Source organism: Macaca nemestrina, chromosome 10 (genome assembly GCF_043159975.1).
Source record: "Macaca nemestrina isolate mMacNem1 chromosome 10, mMacNem.hap1, whole genome shotgun sequence".
NCBI lineage: Eukaryota > Metazoa > Chordata > Mammalia > Primates > Cercopithecidae > Macaca > Macaca nemestrina.
This window is the reverse complement of record NC_092134.1, coordinates 73,446,673-73,471,928: the sequence shown is the minus strand read 5'-3', so window position 1 is coordinate 73,471,928 and position 25,256 is coordinate 73,446,673. Positions and strand designations below refer to the sequence as shown.

Sequence of the window (25,256 nt, the reverse complement as noted above, 5' to 3'; positions counted from 1 at the left end):
TACTTGCTAACCAAAGAGCCCTTGGTCCCTGAATTAACCAGGTAGTATTCTGCGGGTCTTGGGCTCTGAGATGTGCTGGTTTCAGGTGTGATCCAGCACATTCAACGTTGTGTTGGCTAAGGTGAAAGATTCCTCGTTTGAGAAAAGCGGAGGGAAAAATAAAGGGAATTTTGTCTTGCACCTTAGGCACCAGCTTGGTCACAGTGGAATAGAGCAATAAGCAGGATCTTGAGGTCCCTAGGTCTAGGCCTAGGCTCATGGACGGCATTGTTTTAGCTGCTCTGGGCCAGAGGAGAGCCCCCTACCCTGAAGAGGAGTCCCAGGCCTGGGAGCATTCAGCACAAGCTAACTGAAGTCCCCTTTGGCTTTCAGTGAGCATTTAAGGTGGCCTCACCAACCGCCCGCCTCCCCCACCCCGCCCAACTCAACCCACCATGGGCCAGTGGTGGTGGTGGCCACAGAGAGAGATCCTCTGACTGTGGAACGGGGAGGAAAGACCAGGGAGGTCTTTGTATTATGGTTTGAATGCCAGCTTAGCTACATTAGAATAGAACATCAGGAAAACTGCTGAGATTTTCGACATCAGTTTCTGGCTCCCAAACTACATCTCTAGATCCATCTGGGGCCTTGAGGGACCCAGTCACCTGATGGGAAGGACTCAAACCTGACTGGATTTACATCTGCTGATGGTAGAGCCCTCGATCCTTGAGCAAACATAGGTAGCAACCGGGAAGTGGTTACAGTGGGTCTTGAGTGAGACTCGGTGTTGTGCTGGCTTCAGGTCTGACCCAGCACAGTCCAAGTGGTTGTGGCCACAGGGGTATTTAAATCACCACAGCCCCAGTTCCAGGTGGCTTAGCACAGCTAGAGAGGCTCTATTTTTTCAGGAGAAAGTAAAGGAAAAGAGCAAGAGTCTCACTTGGTAATCCAGAGAATCCAGATCTTATTCAAGACCATTAAGGTAGTACTTCTATGAGTCTGAAAAAAACACAGTATTATAATAAATACCAGACTCTTCAATGCCCAGATACTGATGAATGTCTACAATCATCAAGACAATACAGTAATACATGACCTCACCAAATGAACTAAATAAGGTACCAGGGACCAATCCTGGAGAGATAACTTTCAGATGGAGAATTCAAATAGTTGTGTTGAGGAAACAAAAATAACACAGAGAAATTCAAAATAACACAGAGGGATTCAGAATTCTATCAGATAAATTTAACAAAGAGATTGAAATAATTTAAAAGAATCAAGCAGAAATTCTTGAGTTGAAAAATGCAATGAAAATACTGAATAATGCATCAGAGTTCCTTGATAACATAATTGATCAAGCAGAAGAATGAATCAGTGAGCTTGAAGACAGAGTATTTGAAAATACATAATCAGGCCTGGCACGGTGGCTCATGCCTGTAATCCCAGCACTTTGGGAAGCCAAGGCGGGTGGATCACCTGAGGTCAGGAGTTTGAGACCAGCTTGGCTAAAATGGTGAAACCCTGTCTCTACTAAAAATACAAAAAATTAGCTGAGCGTGGTGGTGGGCGCCTGTAATCCCAGCTACTCAGGAGGCTGAGGCAAGAGAATTGCTTGAACTTGGGAGTCAGAGGTTGCAGTGAGCCGAGATTGTTCCACTGCACTCCAGTCTGGGCGAAAGAGTGAGACTCTGTCTCAAAAAGGAAAAAAAAAAAAAAAAAGAAAAGAAAAGAAAAAGAAAGAAAGAAAGAAAAAAATATAGACAGATAGAGAAGACAAACAAAAGCATGCTTATGCTTACAAGATTGAAAAATAGCCCCAAAGGGGCCAATCTAAGAGTTACTGACCATAAAGAGAAGGTAGAGAAAGAGATGGGGTAGTTAGAAAGTTTATTCAAAGAGATAATAACACAGGACTTTCCAAACCTAGAGAAAGATATCAACATTGAAGCATAAGAAGGTTTTAGAGCCGGGCGCGGTGGCTCAAGCCTGTAATCCCAGCACTTTGGGAGGCCGAGATGGGCGGATCACGAGGTCGGGAGATCGAGACCATCCTGGCTAACACGGTGAAAACCCGTCTCTACTAAAAAGTACAAAAAACTAGCCGGGCGAGGTGGCGGGCGCCTGTAGTCCCAGCTACTCGGGAGGCTGAGGCAGGAGAATGGTGTGAACCCGGGAGGCGGAGCTTGCACTGAGCTGAGATCCGGCCACTGCACTCCAGCCTGGGTGACAGAGTGAGACTCCGTCTCAAAAAAAAAAAAAAAAAAAAAAAAAAAAAAGAAGGTTTTAGAATACCAAGATTTAACTCACTTATAAGTGGGAGCTGAATGGTTAGAACACATGGACGCATTGGTGGGAACAACACACACTGGGGCCTTTCTGGAAGGGTGTGGGGAGGGAGAACATCAGAAAGAATAGCTAATGTATGCTGGGCTTAATACCTAAGTGATGGATTGTTCTGTGAAGCAAACTACCATGGCTCACATTTACCTATGAAACAAACCTGCAGATCCTGCACATGTAACCTGGAAGTTAAAATAAAAGTTGGTGGAAAAAAAATAAAAAATTTTTTTAAAAATTGTACTTTTGTGATGTAAGCCCTTTTTCAGCCTTCTCCAATAAATCTTAAGTAACATCAATTATATCAATATTTGAAAATGACAAGGAGGGCTCAGGGAAGTTATATATGCAAATAAGATTGCTTGACACAAAAATAAACCAATTAGATGCACTGGCGACTATGGATACTTGAGGCCAAAGGCTATTTTACATATATTTTAAAATCTTTTAAAAAACACCACATTCCAAGCAAAACATGTCTCTTTGTACGATATGGTAATAAACAAGATAGCTGACAGTTATTAAATATTTACTATGTGCCAGAACATATTCTGAATGCTTTGCATGCACTAATTTACTTATTCATCATAGCAAACCTATGACTAAGGTCTATTGTTATCTTCATTTATAGATGAGGAAACTGTGACACATTAAGGTTAAATAAATCTATACAAAATCATACTTGTGGAAAGTAGAGAGGCAAATTTAAATTCAGGATGTCTATTTGTAGAACTTCTGCTCTTATTTATTAGGCTGTATGGCCTCTCGCTGGTTACTGGGAGGGATATTTAGGTACCAAATCTGCATAAGCAGCTGAAATTCATGTTATGGCCAATGTGGCACAGACCTAGGTCAACAAAGACTGGAATACAAGTGTCAGGAAACGTGATGAAATGTTGGGTATCTCACTTTTGTCCATCTCTCAAGGAGCTGCACTTGTGCATGTGACAATGAGATAAGCTCCTGAAGGCAATGGGATGCCATAAAAAGTTTTAAGTAGGGGGGTAACAAATTTAAAATTACCTTATATAAAGATTACTTGGATTGCAGAATGGTTGCTTCAGGAATAGGGATAAATGTAATGAGCCCGTTGGGATGCTATTGTCATAATCACGTTAGAGATATTGGTGGTTTGAATGGAGTTGAAGAGATATAGCTGCAACCGACATGAATACAGGAATAGATGTTTTATTGGTAGTGAGGAAGCAGTTGGTACCAACGTAATATCCAGGTTTCTAGTTTGAGCACCTGGGTGGATTGTGATGTCATTTACTAAAAGAAGACACTGAATAAATGGATTTTACAAAATAGTCCATGACTTTGCAGCTTGTGGTATGTGAAGAACAACTCTGAAATCAAGTAAACAAAGATAAAAACTGCTCATTGGCCCAGTTTCAGTCACAGCAACGTTGGCAAAGTGGAAGGGATGAATTAGAGATTATCATGTGAATGGCTAGCCATTTCAAAAAGAAATGATTATCATCAAGCAAGTGAATATTTGAACGTTTCTACATAGGGTTGTCTGAGAAAATGTTGCTGACCCTTGGGTTAAAGGAGGAGCCTAGGAAGTTAAGGAGTGGTTGAAAAGCTAGACACCTCAGAGAGCAATTTCCCTAGTGTTTACATTTCAAAGGGAAGTGAAACGGGGAGTCAGGCAGCCAGTCATTTACATTGCAATGGAATGCAAATTACTAGAGAAGAAAGGTTTTACTCCCTCTCTCAAGAGAAGAGGGGCAGCATGTAACCCGCATAAACACCAGAATTTAACTTCAGGGTATTTCTCCTGCAGAACAGACCCCTGTATGTGCAGGCCTGACTCGGACACTCACGTTTTCACCTGGGGAGCACCAGGCATTGGAAATTAATGTGGTGGTTATAATAACGCTGGTCTCTGTCCCACAAACCTCCTGTTCACTTTCAGCATAAAAATGATTGTGTTTTATGATTTAATGATTTTATTAAATGATTATTTAGTGTTTATATTTCAGCACAAATACAAGCATTAAAAACTTTTCAGTTGATTCTCCATGACTTTTGTCTTGCAATATATGGTCATATGTCTGCGCTTGGAAAAGGTAGGGGACATGGGTAACAGGCAGACTGTTGAATTACCTTGCAATGATTAACAATGTAATAATTACTAACTTTTATTAAGCAAAACTACTTTGTGTTTCTTGATTTATTAATTCAATCAATAGAGCAACCATGTGAAGTAGATATATTTCATCCTTTTACTACTAAAGAAGCAGGCTCCTATAGGTCACAAAATTTACCTGCTTGATGGAGTCTAGGATAAAGCCTGTGTCTGACTCTTAAGCTCTCTTAAGCAGCACATTATATTGTCTCTCAGGTAAAAAGACTGTATAAGCAGAAGTTGGAGTTTATAGAATTTGCACCAACTTCAGATACTGCTATGATAGAGTCTGTTACAAATCAAGAGATTTATTCTTTTGTTGAAGTTCTAGAATATGCAAGTAAACTTAGCTGTCTAATAAAGAAGGAAGAAGACTCTCTTTACCGATGTCTCCATTCCCCGCTCCATCCCACTACTGAAAAAGTTGCTTCTCTACCTCGTTCTCTAGATTTGTACCTAGCCATATGAAGTGAATCCTTATGCATCATTTTTCTGTAACATTACCTGTGCCAGCTGTTGAAGACATTCTGCTCACAATGCTGCTTCAGAGGGTCACCTGAATGCCAGATGCATAAATAACTGGGCAATTGATTATGCCAGTGTTAGTTCTATAGACTTTTATTCTCTGACTCTATATCAGTCAATACTCGAAAAAGAATATGTAATATATGTATGTTCATATATTCGTAACTATATCTCTGTCTTGTATATAAGAAATGTATGTGCGTATATATAAAGTCTACTTTGCATATTTATCTGCTTAATCCTTAATACTACTTCTATGCTGCCCTGGATCCAGTGAGATGGACATTTCAGTTCCTCAAAGCACCCTAAAGCTACTAGAACAGGTAAAGCCAGGATATTAATTAAGTTTAACCCAAGACCACACTCTTGACAGGCCAAAAAACGTTATCATTAGCTCCACTGTCTTGCCATTCATTTTCCCACTTGAAATTGTTAGGTAATATTGCTTGATAGAGTTTGTCAGATAAAGTTACATGATACGTATATCCCAATAATTCTATCTGCATGTTATAATATGTATTGCATAATAGGATTCCCCTCCCATTATTAAATCAATTCCATGTTGCTTCAAGTAATTTAAAGTTCCATAAAGTTGAGATACTCAAGTGGAACTCCTCTATTTATTTTCTTCAATAGATAATCAAAATGCTAATAATGAAGCCCAAACAAAATAAGCCCAATATATAATAAGCCGTTCTACTCTGTTTTCCTAGAAAAGTTAATGTCATCAAATCTTTCTTTTTTCTTCCTCCTCACATTGAAAATAACTGGAGAGGCCTTATCCTAGGACTATCCTTAGCTGTCTTCCCCTGGACCTGAAATAGCATGTTTAGATTCTTCAGGTTCTTTATTTAATTCATTATTTTCCAGAGTGGCTGTGGTTTATGTTTCTAAAGTTTGAAAACTTAGAAAACAAAAATAAATCTCTAGGAACAGACATTGTCAATTACGGGTGATACAGTATGATAACATCCCCCAAGCAAAACATTCATGTAACCCTATACCTATCACAGTGGCGGCTCTACTAGGAGACATAAGCCCAGAGATTAGCGTATCTGGAGAAAAGGGCTGACAGAGACAGCAGGAAAGAAAATCGAGAAAAATCTTGGTTTTAGGTTGGCTATCCTGAAAGTCTATCCATGCCAGTTCAGATAACTATTTGCACACCGAAGTTTCGTGCTCCCCTTCAATGATGAAGAGCTGTTGCTGGGATGAAAAAAAAGAAAAGCTCAGCCAAGGACTATGTTTCCCAGTTCCTCCAGCATGCAACTTGGGTAACGTGATGAATATTTTAGATACAATATGGTCAGAAGTGGTGTATGCCTCTGCTTAGCTTGTCCCATAAAAGATTCCTGTACAATCCTCCACCCTCCCTCTTTCCTTATTCCCTAGTTGAATGGAGAAGATTCTGAGGCTTGATATGGGAGAAAGGACATAAGTAGAATAAACACTGTGGAAAAACCATGAATGACCATATGGAAAGTCATCTACCCACTAGGAACATATCATTAAATTGTATTTGAATGACAATTCATCTAACATTCATCTTAAGAACACAGCTTGTGAATTTAGAAGTAATTTGGTAGAAATCATTCATCAAAAGGTTATTTTGGATTCTGTTTCTATATCTTAGTAATATAACCTACATCTATAAAAACTGCCTCTTAGAAAACAGCATCTGAAACACTCCTAACTTATAATATTTTGCATTTTGCAATGGTGGCTAATCTAATTCCTGTCTTTCCTGTGGCTCTGTTGGCCATTTTAGGGTCCTTTTATATTTTAAAGCTATTAATTCTAGTTTCCCTTTTACTTCTCTCTTTTAGACACTATATATGGTTCTTTATAGGACAACAATATTCTCTCTCTTATAATCTGAGTACTCCACTTTTAACAGGAACTCTTCAAGAAGACCACAGTCATGTGTCACTTAACAAAGGGGATAAGTTCTGAAAAAATGCCTTTTTAGGTGATTTTGTTATTCTGTGAACATCATAGAGTGTAGCTGCACAAACTTAGATGGGATAGCCTACTACACACCTAGACTATATGGTACAGCCTACTGCTCCTAGACTACAAACCTGTACAGCATGTTACTGTACTCAATACAGTAGGCAATTATAATACAATGATAAGCATTTGTGCATCTCAACACAGAAAAGGTACAGCAAAATATGGTATCAAAGATTAAAAATGGTATAACTGTATAGGACACTTACCATAAATAGGGCTTGCCGAACTGGACCTTGCTCTGGGTGAGTCAGCAAGTGAGTGGTAAGTGAATATAAAGGTCAAGGACATTACTGTATACTACTGTAGACTTGATAAACACTGTACACTCAGACTACACTAAATGAATTGCATTTATTTATTTGTTTTTATTTACTTTTATTCTTTGTGACAGCATCTCCCTGTTACCCAGGCAGGAGTGCAATGACACAATTATGACTCACTGTAGCCTCAACCTCCTAGGATCAAGTGATCCTCCCACCCCAGCCTACAAAGTAGCTGGGAACACAGGTGTGTCCCACCAAGCTTGGCTACTTTTCTAATTTTTTTGTAGAAATGAGGTCTTCCCATGTTGCATAGGTTGGTCTTGAATTCCGGCACTCAAGCAATCCTCCCACCTCAGTCCCGGAAAGTGCTGGGATTACAGGCATGAGCCTCCCTCTGCACCTGGCCTTAAAAAGTTTTCTTTCTTCAGCTGGGTGTGGTGACTTACGCCTGTAATCCCAGCACTTTCGGAGGCCCAGATGGGCAGATCACGAGGTCAGGAGAGCAAGACCATCCTGCCCAATATGATGAAACCCCGTCTCTACTAAAAAATACAAAAATTAGCCAGGCATGGCAGCACATGCCTGTAGTCCCAGAAACCAGGAGGTACAGGCCGCCTTGAGCTGAGATTGCACCACTGCACTCCAGCCTGGGTAACAGAGTGAGACTCCATCTCAAAAAAAAAAAAAAAAAAAAAAAAAAAAATCAAAGTTTCCTTTCTTCAATAATAAATTAATTTTAGCTTACTGTAACTTTTTTACTTTATAAATTTGAAAAACTCTCCAGCAGTCCTCTTCCCCATTCTTCAAGTCTATTACGTTAAAGAACAACAACAACAACTTGTTTCCTAAATTGATCTTTTTCTTAGGGCTAACACTTTTTCTGATCAGAGTTTCTACTTTGTTTTCTCTTTTGAGAGCGTATTTTTGTTTTGCTTATGTATGTAGCAATATTTTGCCTGTATGGTTATATTTAGAAAGAAATATAATATTTGTGGCTTCTGAGTCTGAAAAAAAATCCAATTTTCAAAAATTATATTCTCAGAGTAATTCTCCCTTGAAGGTCAATTTCACATCTATGCTGGCCATGTGCTCCAACTCCCATGCTTCTGTGAGATCCACTTTCAGTGGGTCTCATCTTTCCTTCAGACTCCAGTTCCATACATTTGCCTGGCATATTTTTTCCATAGCTTGGACCATTCTAGTTTTCTTGTTTAAAAAAATCTTATGTGACCTTGAAATTCACTGAAAAATGCCTGAATTATACATTTGCAAGCCTCTTTTATCAAAGCTCTCAATTTTTGTAGTTGTTAACAATACCTCTGTACATTTTCACATTTTCATCTTCATTCATTTTAAAATACTCGGCTACGACACATATACACACACATAAACACACACACATAAACATGTATGCAAAAAGTAAATTAATCAAATATATAATTTTAGATCAATATTTTTCTAAATATGACACATGGGTTATCTGTATTAAAATTACCCAGAATGCTTATTTAAAATACAGATTTCTGAGCCCGTACCAAGACTGATTGAATCAGAATTTCCTCAGCCTCCAAAACTACAATTTTAAAATCAGATATTCCAATAATTTTTATGAATTCTATAATTAAGGAACGACTGCTTTTATGTATTTACTTTAATATTAAAGGAGTTGCGTTTGTGGAAAGAAGTTTTTATCAGGTTCTTTTTTTTTTTTTTTTTTTTTGAGACGGAGTCTCCCTCTGTTGCCCAGGCTGGAGTACAGTGGCCGGATCTCAGCTCACTGCAAGCTCCGCCTCCCGGGTTTACGTCATTCTCCTGCCTCAGCCTCCCGAGTAGCTGGGACTACAGGCGCCCGCCACCTCGCCCGGCTAGTTTTTTTTGTATTTTTTAGTAGAGACGGGGTTTCACCGTGTTAGCCAGGATGGTCTCGATCTCCTGACCTCGTGATCCGCCCGTCTTGGCCTCCCAAAGTGCTGGGATTACAGGCTTGAGCCACCGCGCCCGGCCCCGTGGAAAGAAGTTTTTATTTTAACTTTTTCTCTGTGTATAGAGAAACATTCTCTCTGTTGAATAAACATAAATTTATATAAGCAGACATATGAACGTAACTTTTATGCTTTTGGTAGTTATTAAAATATGCTGTTTTAATCATGCATTCTAGTAATAAGCTTAGTGCATTAACATTCAGAGAGTAAATGACAGAAACATTTTTGTTCTGTACTCTAAAATTATTATCTTTGGTGTTTGAGAACAGATTCATTTAACAGCCGTTAAAGAGTGAGAAAATATACAGCTTTAACCTACATTGAGAGGTTAAAAATAGAAATTCCAGCAAATATATTTAAATATATGTATCACCAGACACATATTTCAGGCAAAGCTCTCCTTTCTTTAAAAATAATATGGGAGAAACTATTGCATGTAATTTGATGTTTTAGTTTTGATTTTTAAGGACCATTTACTTCCTTTTCTACATGTCAAGTCAATTAATATTTATATGAATTTTGCAGTAAAGCTCTTCCTCCACATATATTTCGCTTTTCAATTATAATTTAGTGGTCTCACCTACACTCTGCATCTGTCTCTCTGAAAGGTGCATTGGTGCAGAGCAGTTACGCAGTAGAATAGGACAATGTGAACAGAAGTGAATTTCTCCCACTATACTGAGCATAATACGGACATTCAGTACTGGGATCGATCCCATCCGCAGAAGGTAGCTCCTCAAGGTTTTATGTACTGGGGATGGTAGGAAAGTTACCCAGCTGCCTAATAAGGGATATTCCAGGTTATTTTAGTTTGGGTAGTAGCTGGTAACGAGGACCACACTCGTTCAGGTTGGACCGCTTGCCTTGTTCATATTCACATATCCCACCACCATCCACACATAAGATCTGAGTACTAGACAAGAAGGGCACTACCACAATCTTTCCATAGCAGGTTGGGTATGTTCATAGGAGGTTAGGAGAATAACAGGGATAAGATTTGTCTCTGTGTCCACAGAGACTCCAAATAGGCTACCTTAATTTGAGTTGAGAAAACATTTTTTTCAGCAGTGTTCCCCAGCACTCAGTATTATTATAGAAACTGTGCTTGAAGGTGGGATTTTCAATATTAAGATGTTTAATATGCTGTTTAATATAATGCATATGTCTCAAAGGAGCCTCAGCCCTTTTCTTTTCTAGGCTAACAGGTCACACTTCTGGATTTTATAAGCCACCACAGATGGGATCAACCAGTCCACTCACCATCACTTCATCCTATCCAATTGATAATGCTACTTAAAATCCAAATCCACACTTGCATCTTCACAACAGTTTATATTTTGGAGTCTAGACATTTTTATTATTTTCCCAATAAAATGATGGTGACAAAAAAAGGGGAGTCTTAAAAATCTAGGGAACAAGTCCCAGGGGAAATTGTAGGCATATTCTTTAGCGTCAACAGTCTTGCTCTGGCCCTTTTCTGGACAGTATTTTTATTTGTTTGTTTGTTTGTTTGCAAATAACCCAATTCTCCATTCTCTTTAATGTCAAACTGACCATCCTTCACAGAAGTCAAACCTTTCCTCTATTTCTTGAGGGATACGGGATGAGCAAGAGAGGACAGGGTTTAGTGGAGTTGGTCTTAATTAAATGTGCACAATATAGTACTAGAAAAACATGCTATTTTTTCTTATCACCATTACTTAGATAAGAATTTTTAATATTAAGCACAGAATCAGATATAAATTCTTATCTATGTAATTAAATGTGACATTAACATTTGAGATAAACGTAAGGTCATTTTTTTAGCTTTTTTCAAAATGAAGAGATGACTGATATAAAGATAAGTTTCATGGGTATCAAGTAGGTCATAATAAAATTCTCGAATGGACAGAAAACTTAACATGTTCTGTTATAAAATCTTTCTTTCATAGTGGACTCTACAGTTTTTGTTTTTGTTTTTGTTTTTGTTTTTTCAATTTCTGGTTTTGTTGTTGCTTCTTGGCATTATTAAATACTTCAATGCAGTAAACTCTACTACAATTACATAAACTGTATACAATGAGGTTTGGAAAAGGTATGCTAAGACTTGCTTCCAGTCATAAGAAAGTCAACCACTGTGTGAAATGAGGATTAGAAACTAGATTTTCTGATATATTTGTACAGGGTATTTACTACCTAACAAGGCGTCTTTTTATTTATCTTTTTATCTTTCAAAATATGAGGCATTTTCCACCATTAGTGAAAAAAAATTTTTTGAAAATCATTACATGAGAGGAAAATGTTATCAATGTGATAGTTAAAATATTGTAATGGCCAACATAGATTTTAAAGGGTGACATCGATTTATGTCATACAACTACATACAATTACAAATGTAGTTAGCATTTTTTTTACCTATTGCTCTGTTACAAATCTTAGTTGCTTTTATTTCTCACAGAGGGTGGGTTGGGCTGAGATCTCTCATATAGCTGCTGTAAGATGGTAGCTGCAGGAACAGTCATCTTAAAACAACTAATGAGGTAATGAGGGGCTGGGTGCAGTGGCTCATGCCTGTAATCTTAGCACTTTGGGAGACTGAGGTGGGTGGATCACTTGAGGTTAGGAGTTTGAGACCAGCCTGGCCAACATGGTGGAACTCCATCTCTACTGAAAGTATAAAAATTAGTTAGGGTGGTGGCAGGCACCTGTAATCCCAGTGACTCAGGAGGATGAAGCAGGAGAATCATTTCAATCCAGGAGGCAGAGGTTGCAGTGAGCCAAGATCTGTTGCCCTGCTCTACTCCAGCCTGGGTAACAAAGTGAGACTCCATCTCAAAACAAAACAAAACAAAACAAAAACCACAAAACACCAAGTTAGGGTGGATATTCATGATGGCTTCTTCATTCTCAAGACTGGTCCTCAACTGATACAGCTGAAACAGCTGGAACTTAGCTGACTGATTTTTGATTTACATGTGGCCTTCAACATGATAAGCTTGGACCTCTTCACAGCATGGTAGTCTCACTGTAGTAAAACTACTGACATGGTGGCTGACTTCCACAGAGCAAGTATTTCCATATACCCAGATGGAAGCTATGATTTCTTATTATCTGACGTTGGAAGTCACACACAATTCCTATCACATTCTAATGATTAAGAGCTACTAAAAGCAGGTCAGGGAAGATTTAGTTCCTGAGTGAGTGTGCATCTTTGGAGAGTTAGTAAAGATGATACTCAGCAGTAAGACTGAGAAGTTTCAGCGAAAAGTCTCATATATTTCATATCCATTGATTCTCAGAACAGGAAAAGACCTTAAGCATCCTGGAAAATATCTAATTTACCCTTGAAACTGATGCTCAGATAAGCACTTGGTGTTTACAAAAATGAAAATCCGGTATCTTGATATTTTTAGGCTATTAGGAAGTCACAATATTTCATATTATTTTAAATAAAAACTGAGATGTAGGAAAAATTAATGTCTCATCTAAAACAAAATAGACAAGAACAAAGTGTACAAAAATTTACTTCATACAACTACAGAAATCTTCCAAAATGTGCATAAGATAAACAACGGCTTTTAAAATTTGTATTTAAAATGTAAAAAAGATAGTATCTGAAAAAAAAATAGATCAAAAAATAGGTTTTGGTTTCTCATGATATTTCTTCTTTTTAATTTTGAAATTCAATTTCTCTATTTTAATTTTTAACAGGTAATCTTTAAGTGACTTCAAAATTAAAAAGGATATAAAGGTTTATAATGAAAAGTACACTGAAAATGATAAACAGTGCTGAGAGAAAGAAAAGGAAACTCAAATAAATGAATAGATACACCACATTCATGGGTGAGAATACTCAGCATTGCTAAGATGACAATTTTCCCAAAGCGGATTTATAGATTCAATGCAATTCCAATCAAAATCTAGAAGGCTTTTTTTTTTTTTTTTTTTCCTGTAGAAGCTGACAAAATGATTTTGAAATTTATGGAAAAGCAAAGAGCCTAGAATAGCCCAAGTGACTTATATTTATTTTTGTTCCTTAAATGTTTTAAACAAAACAAAAAGAAACATTTAAAGTATACAGCCTGATGTTATAAGATACATACATAAAGCTGGCCTTTGATGTTTGTGGGTTCTTCATCTACAGATTTAACCAACTGTGGATTAAAAATATTTAAAAGTAAAAATTAAAAAAGCAATACAACAATAAAAAATACAAATAGAATACAGTATCACAATTATTTACATTATATGAGGTATTATAAGTAATCTAGAGATGATTTAAAGTATATAGAAGGATATGTGTAGGTTATATGCAAACACTATGTCATTTCATATTAGGAACTTGAGTATCTATCTGTAAATTTTGATATTCACAAGATATCCTGGAACCAATCCTCTGTGGATAAATAGGAACAACTATATAGGAAAATGGTGACTGTGGTTCAACAAATTAACACATCCATCCTCTCAAATAGTTTCTCAAATAGTTGCCTGTTTTATTCCCTCTGTGGCAGGAGAAGCTATATTCATTTATCAACGATCCTGAATACAATACACTATTATTAACTATAGTCCTTATGTTGTACATGTTTTGACTCTTTCATGTTTGCTACTTTGTATCTTTTGATCAACATCTCCCATTTCTTCCCCTTAATCTGTCCCTAATAACCCCCGTTTTACTTTTTATTTCTGTACATCTGACCTTTTATTTCTTTTAGATTCCACATATAAGTAAGATCATCCAGTATTTTTCTGTTTCTGGCTTATTTTACTTAGTACAATGTCTTCTAAATCCATCAATGTTGTGGCAAATGGCAGAATTTCCTTCTTTTTTAAGGTTGAATATTCCATTTTAAAAATACAAATATACATACATACATATATGCATGAGTATATGTATGTTTATGTTTATACATATAAAATGGATTATATTCCATATATAAATACACGTGTATAAAAATGCATATATAAGTGCAAATATATTTATATATGTCTATTTATACATGTGTATATATGTCTATATTTATATATAACATGTATTTTATATATAAATATATATTTTATTTTTTATATTTATATATTTTGTATTTTATATACATATATATATAAAATACATGTTATTACAATATGTATTATATATTTATGTATAAATACATATATGTATGCATTTATACATATATGCATATATGCATGCATATATGCATATGTATAAATTTTTATATAAAACACATGTTATATTTAATATATATTTATAGAGTTTGTTATATATACATATATAGGAATATTTATATTTGTGTATATACATATATACATTTGTATGTATATACAAATATAAATATTAAATATGTATTTATATTTATATATAAATATACACATTTCTTTTTATAAATTTTTTCACAGTTTCTTTATTCACTTATCCTTTGATGAATATCTTGGCTACTGTGAGTAATATTGCAATGGTTATGAGAGTACAAACATCTCCTAGAGCTGCTGATGTCATTTCCTTTGGGTAAATATTCAGGAAAGAGATTGCTGGATCTTTATGGTAGTTCTATTTTTAATTTTTGAGGAACCTCCATACTTTTGACAATAATGGTTGCACCAATCTACATTTCCACCACCAATGTGCAGGGGCTCCATATTCTCTAACCCCTCGCTAGCACTTGTCTCTGGTCTTTTTGATAATAGCTATCCTAACATGTGTGAGGTGGTATCTCATGGAGGTTTTAATTTGGTTTTAATTTGCAAATACAAATTTGCAAATATTTTTTCCTAACTTGTAGGTTACCCCTTTTCATTTTGTTGATATTTTTTTTCTGTGAGAAGTTACCATTTGTTTTGTTCTGTTATTTCATTTACAAAATTGTGACATTAAGTTTGTGTCAAGGTGACATACTTCACCATAAACTTAGCAAGAATGTTTTCATTTGAAATACTTTTAAAATTTTTGTCAGGTACAGATGGTATAAGTAGAAGTATTTTAATTAAGCTAATGTTTCATAAGTAAAAAGCAAAATAGTAATAACCCATCTGGAATTTCCTCCAGATTACTCTAGGAAATATACATAATGAGAGAAAATATTCAAAACTATATATTAACTTTTAGGTATTTCTACTGTGTGAGTTCTTTAGCAAGAGACTTGTTATTACTATGAAGAAACTGAATATTTCATTGTTGTTAAAGATGTAGTGCATAACTGGAAACTAGGGTCTGTGGACATACTACTTTGATTTGACTGATAGTTTTGCAATGTGAGAACTCCCATCTGAAAACTCAGTGCACATGAAGAGAAAGAATGTTTTATTTTCTAACACAGCATTGAAATATGTCAAGCACATGAACTGAGACTTGCTCAGCTGATATGTGTTCTGAGAATAAAAGAAACATAAATTGCTAAGGCTCAGGAACATGCCCATTCTATGAATAGAGATTGACTTTGCTGCCAAGGGAAGCAAGTTGCTTGGGCTTTAGGTGACACATTCCCACTTTTTACTTTACCAAGAAAAAGGTTTGCAAAGCAAACTACTTGAAATGTTTTCCCAAAGGTTTCCAATGAATATCAAACCCATCAAACATCACATTTATTTAGACACAGACTCTCTATGCCTCAGGAAACTCTTTCAGCTCTAATGTCATTGGAAGCACCTGTCATCTTCCTTCACCTTACTGTCAGGCTATCCATGCCTTTAAGGTAGGTCACCTTTCTTTGATATCCTGCTTCATTATGGGTTTGGAAGCTGAAGGTTTTTTTTTCCTAAGCTACACTTGGAATTTGGAGCCTTTTTGCTTGTCCTTATACACTCCGCCCAACATTTCCCACTATGTGGTCAAGCCGTTACTCTTATTTACATATTTATTCAAAAAAATATTTATCTATTATATTTTATATTATATATTTCTCTATTATATATTTGTATATTTCTCTATACAAATATTTAAATATTATAAATTAATATTTTACTAAACCATTACTTTTTTAACTCCCACACTGAAGAATAGTGTTAAGGGTAAACAAGTGAAGGATGTAAACATGTCTTTTCCACTGAGTTAGATTGGGAGAGAAAAATACCAGGAAGAAGAAGGGGTTTCTGCATAAAAAGAATAAAATCAAGGTCTAGAAATACTCTAAGAAATGGCTCTCATGGAGGTTTTCTCATGACATAGGTAGAGACCCTGCTTTCTACTATCCCAGACAATTTGAGCGTAACTCCTCTATGAGGAAAATAATATGTTGTTTCCATTAAAAGGCGGGGGGGGGAAAGAAAACAGATTTCCTAATTTTTTTTCCAGATGTTCCCTACCTGACTTAAGAGAAAATGAGCTCCTTGGATTCAGTATGCAAGGTTGAGCACTGGCCAATATGTTTTTGTTTTACTATTCTGGAGACATTTCTTAAAGCCTCTCAAGGTTAATGAAGTATACCAGAGGCATCTATGGGGGTTGCAAAATCTAATTATTATTCCTTGTGGTTACCACACTAGTTTCCTCAACCCACTTTTAGAACTGCTTCTGAGACAATGAACAAGTTCCACAGCCATGTACATATGAATAGAGTTATTTTCTGACTCTTATTGGATTCTGAAGGGCAAAATGAGGAGAGGAAGAAACTACTTTGGTTTCAATGACTGATCAGAGCTGAATTTTCCTTTATTCTAATTTAGGTTTTGTCAATAATGCAAAATAAAATAGTTTAATAAGCGCATCATAAATAATAAGCCGAGATGAAACAGGAATAATTTTGTTTTGAAGGAGTGAGAGATGGAAAGAGAATCATTACCACCTTCTTTATCTTGAGAGCATGCATAGAAATTCACCTTGATTCAAATCATCTTTCTCCTGAGAAGAATGGGTAGGGAGTCATCATTAAGTTTGTAGTTATAGACAAAGCAGTATAGGAGATAATTTTATAATATAACCTTCTCCTCTGACCTAGTTAAAAAAATATAGGCCAATGAGGTTCTTGTAATAAAATAATCCTGAAGAAAGATAAGATAGGCTACTGACTTTGTCTTAAAAAGAGGGTTGAAGAATTTGACGGTGAGAAATGATTACTTAACAAGATGAGGCTGATGCTTCAGTCTCCATAGAATAATGTGTGTGTGTGGTATGTGTGTGTGCATGTTTTCTAATAATGGCTCAAAGTAAGGGCACAACTGAAAACCAACTTATAACTTCATACCGCAAATAAGACTTAAGAAGGGACTTGGGCCACTAAAATCACCTTGCTATAGTTGTTTAAATGAAAAATAGAATCATGTGAGAATCTGTATCAACAGCAGCAACTGTGAGGTCTCAGGTTACATTCTGAGGGAGACATACCAAACTTCTGTAGTTAACAGGTAACAGACATTATTGGTTGGTTATCCCAAAGTTATCCCAAAGGGATAAAGGATGACTCCTTTATCCCTTGCAGCCTTCCCATCTTATAGGCTGTAAAGTTAGGTCTCTTTCCTCCTTCACTGCAGACGGGGGCATACAATCTAATTTTGGACACTGATATGTGAAAGTAAATCTAATAGGGCGAGTTCCTGAAGAAGAGAGCTTCTAGATGGAATAGTAAGGTACAAGAAGAGAGCTGACTGCCTTCCTCTTGCCAATGCCCGCCTTCCCATTCTTATATTTGTACACGATGCTTCTCTGGAGCTTACAACGTCATTGTATCACTTGGAAAAGGGAGGTGGTAACACGCATGTGGGTGAAAAAATCCATATCCTAAGAAAAACTCAGAATAGAAAGAAAGCTTGTGACCTTTGTTGAACCTACGGCTCAGTTTTAAATGAAAATAAATGTTCCTATGGTATAAGCAGTTGTTATTTGGATATTGACACTTAGAGTCAAAAGCACTTTTTACTGATAAAGTACATGGGTGTTCAAGGCCTGAAATACTATATATAAACATAAAATTATTTTAAATTTGGGAAGTGGATAATTTTTATTTCCTGTACCTTCTCAAAGCCCTTTCACACAAATAATTTTATCTGGTTACTATATTAATCCTCAGAAGTACACAGGGGTAGCCTTCTGATTACAGTGTTATAAGAAAGTGAAAAGCAAAAGTAAAGAGACTTTGTCTAGAGCAACAAAACCTGTATATAGTAGAGACGAGATATAAACTAAGATCTCTGACTCCTTAACTAAGAGCCTCTTTTGGACCATATATCAAGTTAAAAGTAATAATAAAATGGCCTTCCATCAAAGGAACTAGATGACGAATGATGCTGATTTTGTCTTTTCTTTCAAACTATGGATCAGCAATATTCCAAAGTAAACCTTTTTGAAACCTAGGCTTTCTCCTTGTTCTTCATAGAAAGGAATGTGTGAAGTTACTCCCCGAGAACTACCTTGCTACGACAACAATTTACATCCTGACTACATTAAATGTGTTAACCGTGGTTAGAAATCTAAAACTGAACAGTTAATAAAAGGAGCCAGAGAATGTTGTAGCTGAACCATTATAGCTCTAGTTTTCCTGTTTCTTTCAATTCAGACCCAAGCACAGAGTCACACTCCCTTCTAGGATATGTGGTTTGCAACGAAAAAGAGTAAAACATCCAGTTTTAAAGCTACTCTGCTGAAATGCAGCAAATTAATAGTTTGTACTTCAGTCTAATCATGTAAATCCTTAGATGGGCTAATCAGTCTTTATAGAATTCTGCTTATCACTATACAGATGGAAGAATCAAGTATAGTGTTTCTTCAAATGTCTTTTAAAAATAACTGAAATTCAATTGTTCATCTCTTAACCTGGTAATCCAGTTCATTTGGGATTATCCTTTTATAATGGAGAAAAGAGTATTAAATGTGAAATTCAAGCCACATCCTATTTATTGTAAATAAAGTTTTATTGGAACACAGCTCTGCCTATTTAGGTATTGTCTGTGGCTAATACTTTCTACTACATCAGGATAATTGACTAGTTGACACAGAAAACCAGTGGCCTACAAAGCTGTTTATTATCTGGACCTTTCAAGAAAAGGTTTTTTGACTCCTGTCTTAGGAAATAAGAAGTGAGGGCTTTAAGCTGGAAAGCGTTATAATAGGAATCATGATGTGGTGGACACCCAGTGTGGATTGATAGACATTGGAGACTCGAAAGGGTGGGAGGGTGGGATGAGGGTGGGGATGAGAAATTACTTAATGGGTTCAATATACATTATTTAGGGGATGGATACACCTGAAGCCCAGATTTCACCATAACACAATATATCAATGTAACAAAACTGCATTTGTACCCATTAAATTTATACAAAAAATACACTCTAGAATCATATTAAATCATTCCCTAGTCAGCTCAGTTTTTATTAGGTTTTTTTTCACATGTGTGTGTGTAGATGTATATATTTTTGTGTTGCTGTACTGACACTCTCTCCAGGAAGACAGTAGCAATTAAATTGAATTAGAGGACACCCAGCTGGTGTCTACTGCAGAACTGCTTGGTTGGTGCATGGGGAGAAAACTCCACACGTTTGGTTTCAGAAATGTTGTGTTAAGTGGTTTGTGAGAGTAGGAAAAACATGTTGGCTTTTTCTTATCTAGAACAATTTTAAAAGGGGAATTTTACCCTGCACAGTATGTTTTATTTATCTTTTCTTTTCAGCCATAGTTCCCTGGTCCTGGTAGATCTCAATATAAACAAAGCAGTTGCTACCAGTGACTAAATGGGTGATGCCATGGGATACATTTAAAATTCATCAAGAATTAGGATTTGATGTGAGATGTTTCTAATTAAAACATGCATATACCATATGGCTTCCCACATAGTTTAGTTAGTTATCTATGTCATGACTTGGAATTGGTTGGCTTTCCAATCTTCTTTTCATCTGCTTTTGGAGAAACTAGATAAAAACAGTATATTTGGAGAGTAATTTAATTGCGGAGGTGGGCCAAACACAGCTTAATAATGCATAATGTCTGCTAGAAAGTGAACTGGAATCATCACACCAATTTCACTTATAAAATTCAAACTGGCAAGAGACTTTACAACACTAATGATAGCCAGTTGCCTAATTAGCTCTGCAACACAGTCTTTTCAATTTATTAAAGCAGAATGAGTCATAAGTTGTGAACCTGGGGCAGCAGATAGCTTCCTGTTAAAACTCTGGGTAGGGTTTAATGATATAAGTAGTCTAGTACATGAAAATTTCTTCTGCAAAAGAAAACATGGAAGGGATATCTGGAAATTTCACTGTATTAAACAGATACATATCTGTATCTTTATCTAAAAAAATGAACTCAATAATGTGAACATATTTTTAAAAACATACTAAAATATTAAAAATAATCTTTTTTTTTTTTTTTTTTTTTTTTTTTTTGAGACGGAGTCTTGCTCTGTAGCCCGGGCTGGAGTGCAGTGGCCGGATCTCAGCTCACTGCAAGCTCCGCCTCCCGGGTTTACGCCATTCTCCTGCCTCAGCCTCCGGAGTAGCTGGGACTACAGGCGCCCGCCACCTCGCCCGGCTAGTTTTTTTTTTTTTTTTTTTTTTTTTGTATTTTTAGTAGAGACGGGGTTTCACCGTGTTCGCCAGGATGGTCTCGATCTCCTGACCTCGTGATCCGCCCGTCTCGGCCTCCCAAAGTGCTGGGAATACAGGCTTGAGCCACCACGCCCGGCCAAAAATAATCTGTATGAAAGAGAGACAGAAAGAGAGAGAGAGAGGTCTCTGTCGCCCTGGCTGGAGTTCTGTAGCATGATCTTGGCTCACTGCAGCTTCAACCTCTCAGGCTTAGGCGATCCTCCCACCTCAGACTCCCAAATAGTTGAAACCAAGGTGCGTACCACCATACTCAGCTAATTTTTGTATTTTTAGTAGAGAAGGAGTTTTTCCATGTTGCACAGGTTGGTCTTGTACTCCTGACCTCAAGCGATCTCCCTGCCTCAGTCTCCCAAAGTGCTGGGGCTACAGGTGTGAGCCACCGCGCCTGGACACTTTTTTAACCTGGTTTTTGGTTTTAAAGGAGTTTATTATTTATTTACTTATTTTTGTTTAATATTTTACCGAAATTCTTTATTAGATTTATTTTTTGCTTTGAGAAATGAAAAAATATGAAATTTCTTTTAACAAAGAAATTACTAAGATTTTTAACATTACTTTATCTGATTTTCTATCTAGGTAATATTCAGTTTTAATTTAGAAGACAACCCAAATTATAAAAGACATGATTGTGTTTATTTTAAACCCTAATATGCAGACATTTCTTTAGTACCCACAGGGATCTGCCTTGAAGAGGTAGGTGGAAACAGGGCCAGAGTCACTTCTACTTTTATTGATATTTTGTTGTGCTCTGAAAATTTGAAACTATTGAGAAAAAAGGGAAAGAGGCTGAGAGGGGAAAACAATAGTATGTTAGATGAATGTGATGACCACTACACCATAAAAACATACCCAAAACCAAGAGTATGGATAGAGTGGAAGTTTCAAAACTAGCTGTTCTTGGAATAGGTAACACCATAATATGGCATATCAAGGGTACACTTTTAGAAATTTCCCAAAACTCTGGGCCACAAAACCAGGTTACCCAGTTGTTTGAATATTAGCAGCAAGAATATTGTGGTTGGCCGAGTCCAAAGACCTCTTTTCAACCTAGAGTGGCTGTAAGTCTCATGCACATGTAGATGTTAAACATCATATAGACAGTTGACTGTTCTTTGTGAATGATGGAGAAACACGTGGGTCTTTAACTGAGTTGTTGACTCAGGACTCTAAAGTAAGATTATATTTATATATTTGCTTTTGTAGCCTATTAAAATGAATACTCTTGAAAATTGACAGGATTGCGCAGCAGTTCCCACTGGTGGGAGTCTATTATCATTTCACCTAATTGTTCATTCGTAGGTTCTGTAAATTAAGTCAACCTTAACTTATAGAAGAAAAATTTGTAAATGATTTTCTATATTTCATAACTATCTCAGCATCCCCATATATCTGATGATCAATAAGGAACTCTAGCAAGACAAAGAACTCTCAAAGAATCAGCAGGTTCTTCCTGGTTGCCTAGGAGAACAAGATATTCTTAACAGAAGTGGGGTATCCAGTGGTTTTCCAATTGAATGCATCATACTACCTTGATTCTTCTCCCAGAAGGGCAGGTTTCCTTTTTAGAGAAACAAATAAATTACACATTTCTCACTAGATTGATCCCATGGAAATCTACTTCATTATTATTAAAGAACTCACAGGAACAACTGGTTTTGGCATATATATACATATATATATATGTGTATATATATATATATACACACACACACTTTAAGTTCTGGGGTACATGTGCAGAATGTACAGTTTTGTTACATAGGTATATATTTTTAAACATCAATGGAAGAGTAGAATTATACCAGAATTTCAAGTAACTATACTACTCAGGAATTATTCTAATAACACTTCTGCTGTTTTACAGATTCAACTCTGAAGATGAAATTTTAAAACACATAAAAACAATTCTCTAGATGAGGATTTGAATTAACTATTGAAAAACACAAGTCACATTTACCTGGGTCATACCATACCTGCTAAGACAGTGATTGGACTGTGTTTGTTTAGAGAGGAAATACACAAACATTGGTTTTTCTTTTATATACATTTTTTAGATTTCTAGAAACACATTACATGACATTTTTGAACTTTTCAACCTGTCTTTGTGGCAGATTGCTCAGTGGGAAATTGCAAGCTTTGAACTTCTGCAGACTTCTTTGTCAGTTACTGGTTTTGCAGTCTGAGGATAATTACCAAATCACTACAGGCCTTGCTTTCTCCATCTCTGAAATGGGGATTAAGTACCTAAATTATGGACTGCTGTGAAGAATAATTGAGATAAATATGTAAAGCTCTTACAGCACACTAGTTGTATAAAATTATGCAGTAATTTTACAAAATAACTTTGCTCTTGCATACATAATTTACAAAATAGTTTATTAAACAACACTTACTTCCATTCCTTTGGCATTGTTGGTTCTTTTTGTCATTGGTACCTCAGTAGAAATGTCCTCCATGCATAGCTTAGTTTTGCAAAACACACATACACACAAGCACACACACGCGCACACACACACACAGAGTATCTTTTTTTTAAAGGTTAGGTATATATTATAAAGCACAAAACAATTTTATTCCTGTTCATAAAAAAATCTATTTCATGCCTGTCATTATGCCTTTTACCATCATCTTTTAACAAAATTTACCTTAAGTATATCTTTATTTTTTAGGTCAGTCCGCCTACACACATTTTCTATGCTTTCATACAGTGGCTTTCAAAGTTCCTTTATTTTTAGCAATCAAAACCCTTCCCCCCTTTTCAAGCAATCTATTACACAGAACCTCAAAATATAAAACTGATGTAAGTTGACCTTTATTAAAGCTGAAATAATGAATCGACAATTTTCTTATTCACTTTTCCCTCTTCCCTGCCTGTCCACCTGTCCCCAGCAATCCCTGAGTCATTCTGGACAAACTGGGCATAGCAAAAGACAATTGAAAACTACCATTTTCATCAACCCATTTTGTGCACTTCAGCTATGGTGTGCTTTCATAGTAATACAAACTGTACCCAACAGAGTAACATCATGTTGAGAAAATAAAATCACTAAATATCACTTTTCTTATTAGTGCACTCAAAGTGTCCACATTATCTACCCAAGTTCTTCACTGGATGCAACACGGCTCCAGACATCTCTCTGCTCTATTACTTGTCTGAGTAGTATCCTGGCCACCACATATACAATTGTAACTTCCTTTGCTAATCTTTACCATATTTCTTTTTTTTTTTTTTTTTTTTTTTTTTTTTTTTTTTTTTTTTGAGACGGAGTCTCACGCTGTTGCCCAGGCTGGAGTGCAGTGGCGCGATCTCGGCTCACTGCAAGCTCCGCCTCCCGGGTTCCCGCCATTCTCCTGCCTCAGCCTCCTGAGTAGCTGGGACTACAGGCGCCCGCCACCGCGCCCGGCTAATTTTTTTGTATTTTTAGTAGAGACAGGGTTTCACTGTGGTCTCGATCTCCTGACCTTGTGATCCGCCCGCCTCGGCCTCCCAAAGTGCTGGGATTACAGGCTTGAGCCACCGCGCCCGGCCTCTTTACCATATTTCTGTAAACCTGCTTCTCTAGTTTCTTATGGCCATTTTAAATATCAGTTCTACATTCTTCTGTAATATTGCCCTATGTACAGACTTTCTGCCTTTTCGTGGCCATACCATGTTGAATTTGATGTGATGCTGCTGACCACCAAAACTAATGAAAAACATCAGGTTAATTTTTTTTTTTTTTAACAACTGTTGTTTTGATGTGATGCTGCTGACCACTAAAACTAATGAAAAACATCAGGTTAATTTTTTTTTTTTTTTTTTTTTTTAACAACTGTTGTTTTTGTGTGTTTTTGGTGTGCTTTAAATTTCACTGTGACAATCATGTGCAAATAACTCGAGACTCTCCTTTCCATCAGGCTAGGAATACAGCTCTCATATGAGAGAAAACCTGCTTCCATTCTTCTCCTGCCCATTCACCTTAAAACCATACAGTCTAGGAACTTGCTGTCTACCAAGTAAGAAGAAAAGCATTAGCATTCATACAGTGTTTGAAATGAAAACAAACACACATTGCCATCAATTTGCTCTATCATTTTTGATCACTAGAACGTCCTCCTTGGGAACCTTTAATTACAAATCTTGCATTTTGGAAAGTCATAAGGCGTTGCTGGTACTTCCAGTAGTGACAAATATAAAGTTGATTCAAATGAGCAAAATTTAGGTTTCTGTCTCTATACCTCATTAGCATTAGCAAGTTCCAGTCTCATAGCAACCCAGATCTGATGATGAACACCTGCCAGCCCAGATGGTTTGGGGAGAAAATTCCTAGCTAAATAGAATAAAGTTCTGTTGTTGGGCTGTCCAAGCCGTTATTTAACAGGGATGTTGCAAAAACTCTGAAAAGCTATTATTGTAGAATTTAAACAAAGAAACATCTCCAAAGTTGTCATATGCAATTTCCATCACTTCTAATATCTAATGTCCCAACAATTTTAGATTGTGCAAATAATATATGGTTATTCTATCTTTAG

At 36.4% G+C, this 25,256-nt stretch overlaps 1 long non-coding RNA gene across 1 annotated transcript in view; it reads right to left on the bottom strand.

Annotated features, from left to right (window-relative positions):
• Nucleotides 1-25,256, bottom strand: part of LOC139356549 (uncharacterized) — a 156,681-nt gene that overhangs the window by 40,160 nt on the left and 91,265 nt on the right. Inside the window, exon 5 of the long non-coding RNA XR_011608552.1 lies at nt 13,316-13,366. This is a non-coding gene — a long non-coding RNA (uncharacterized lncRNA). The remainder of the gene's footprint in view (nt 1-13,315; nt 13,367-25,256) is intronic.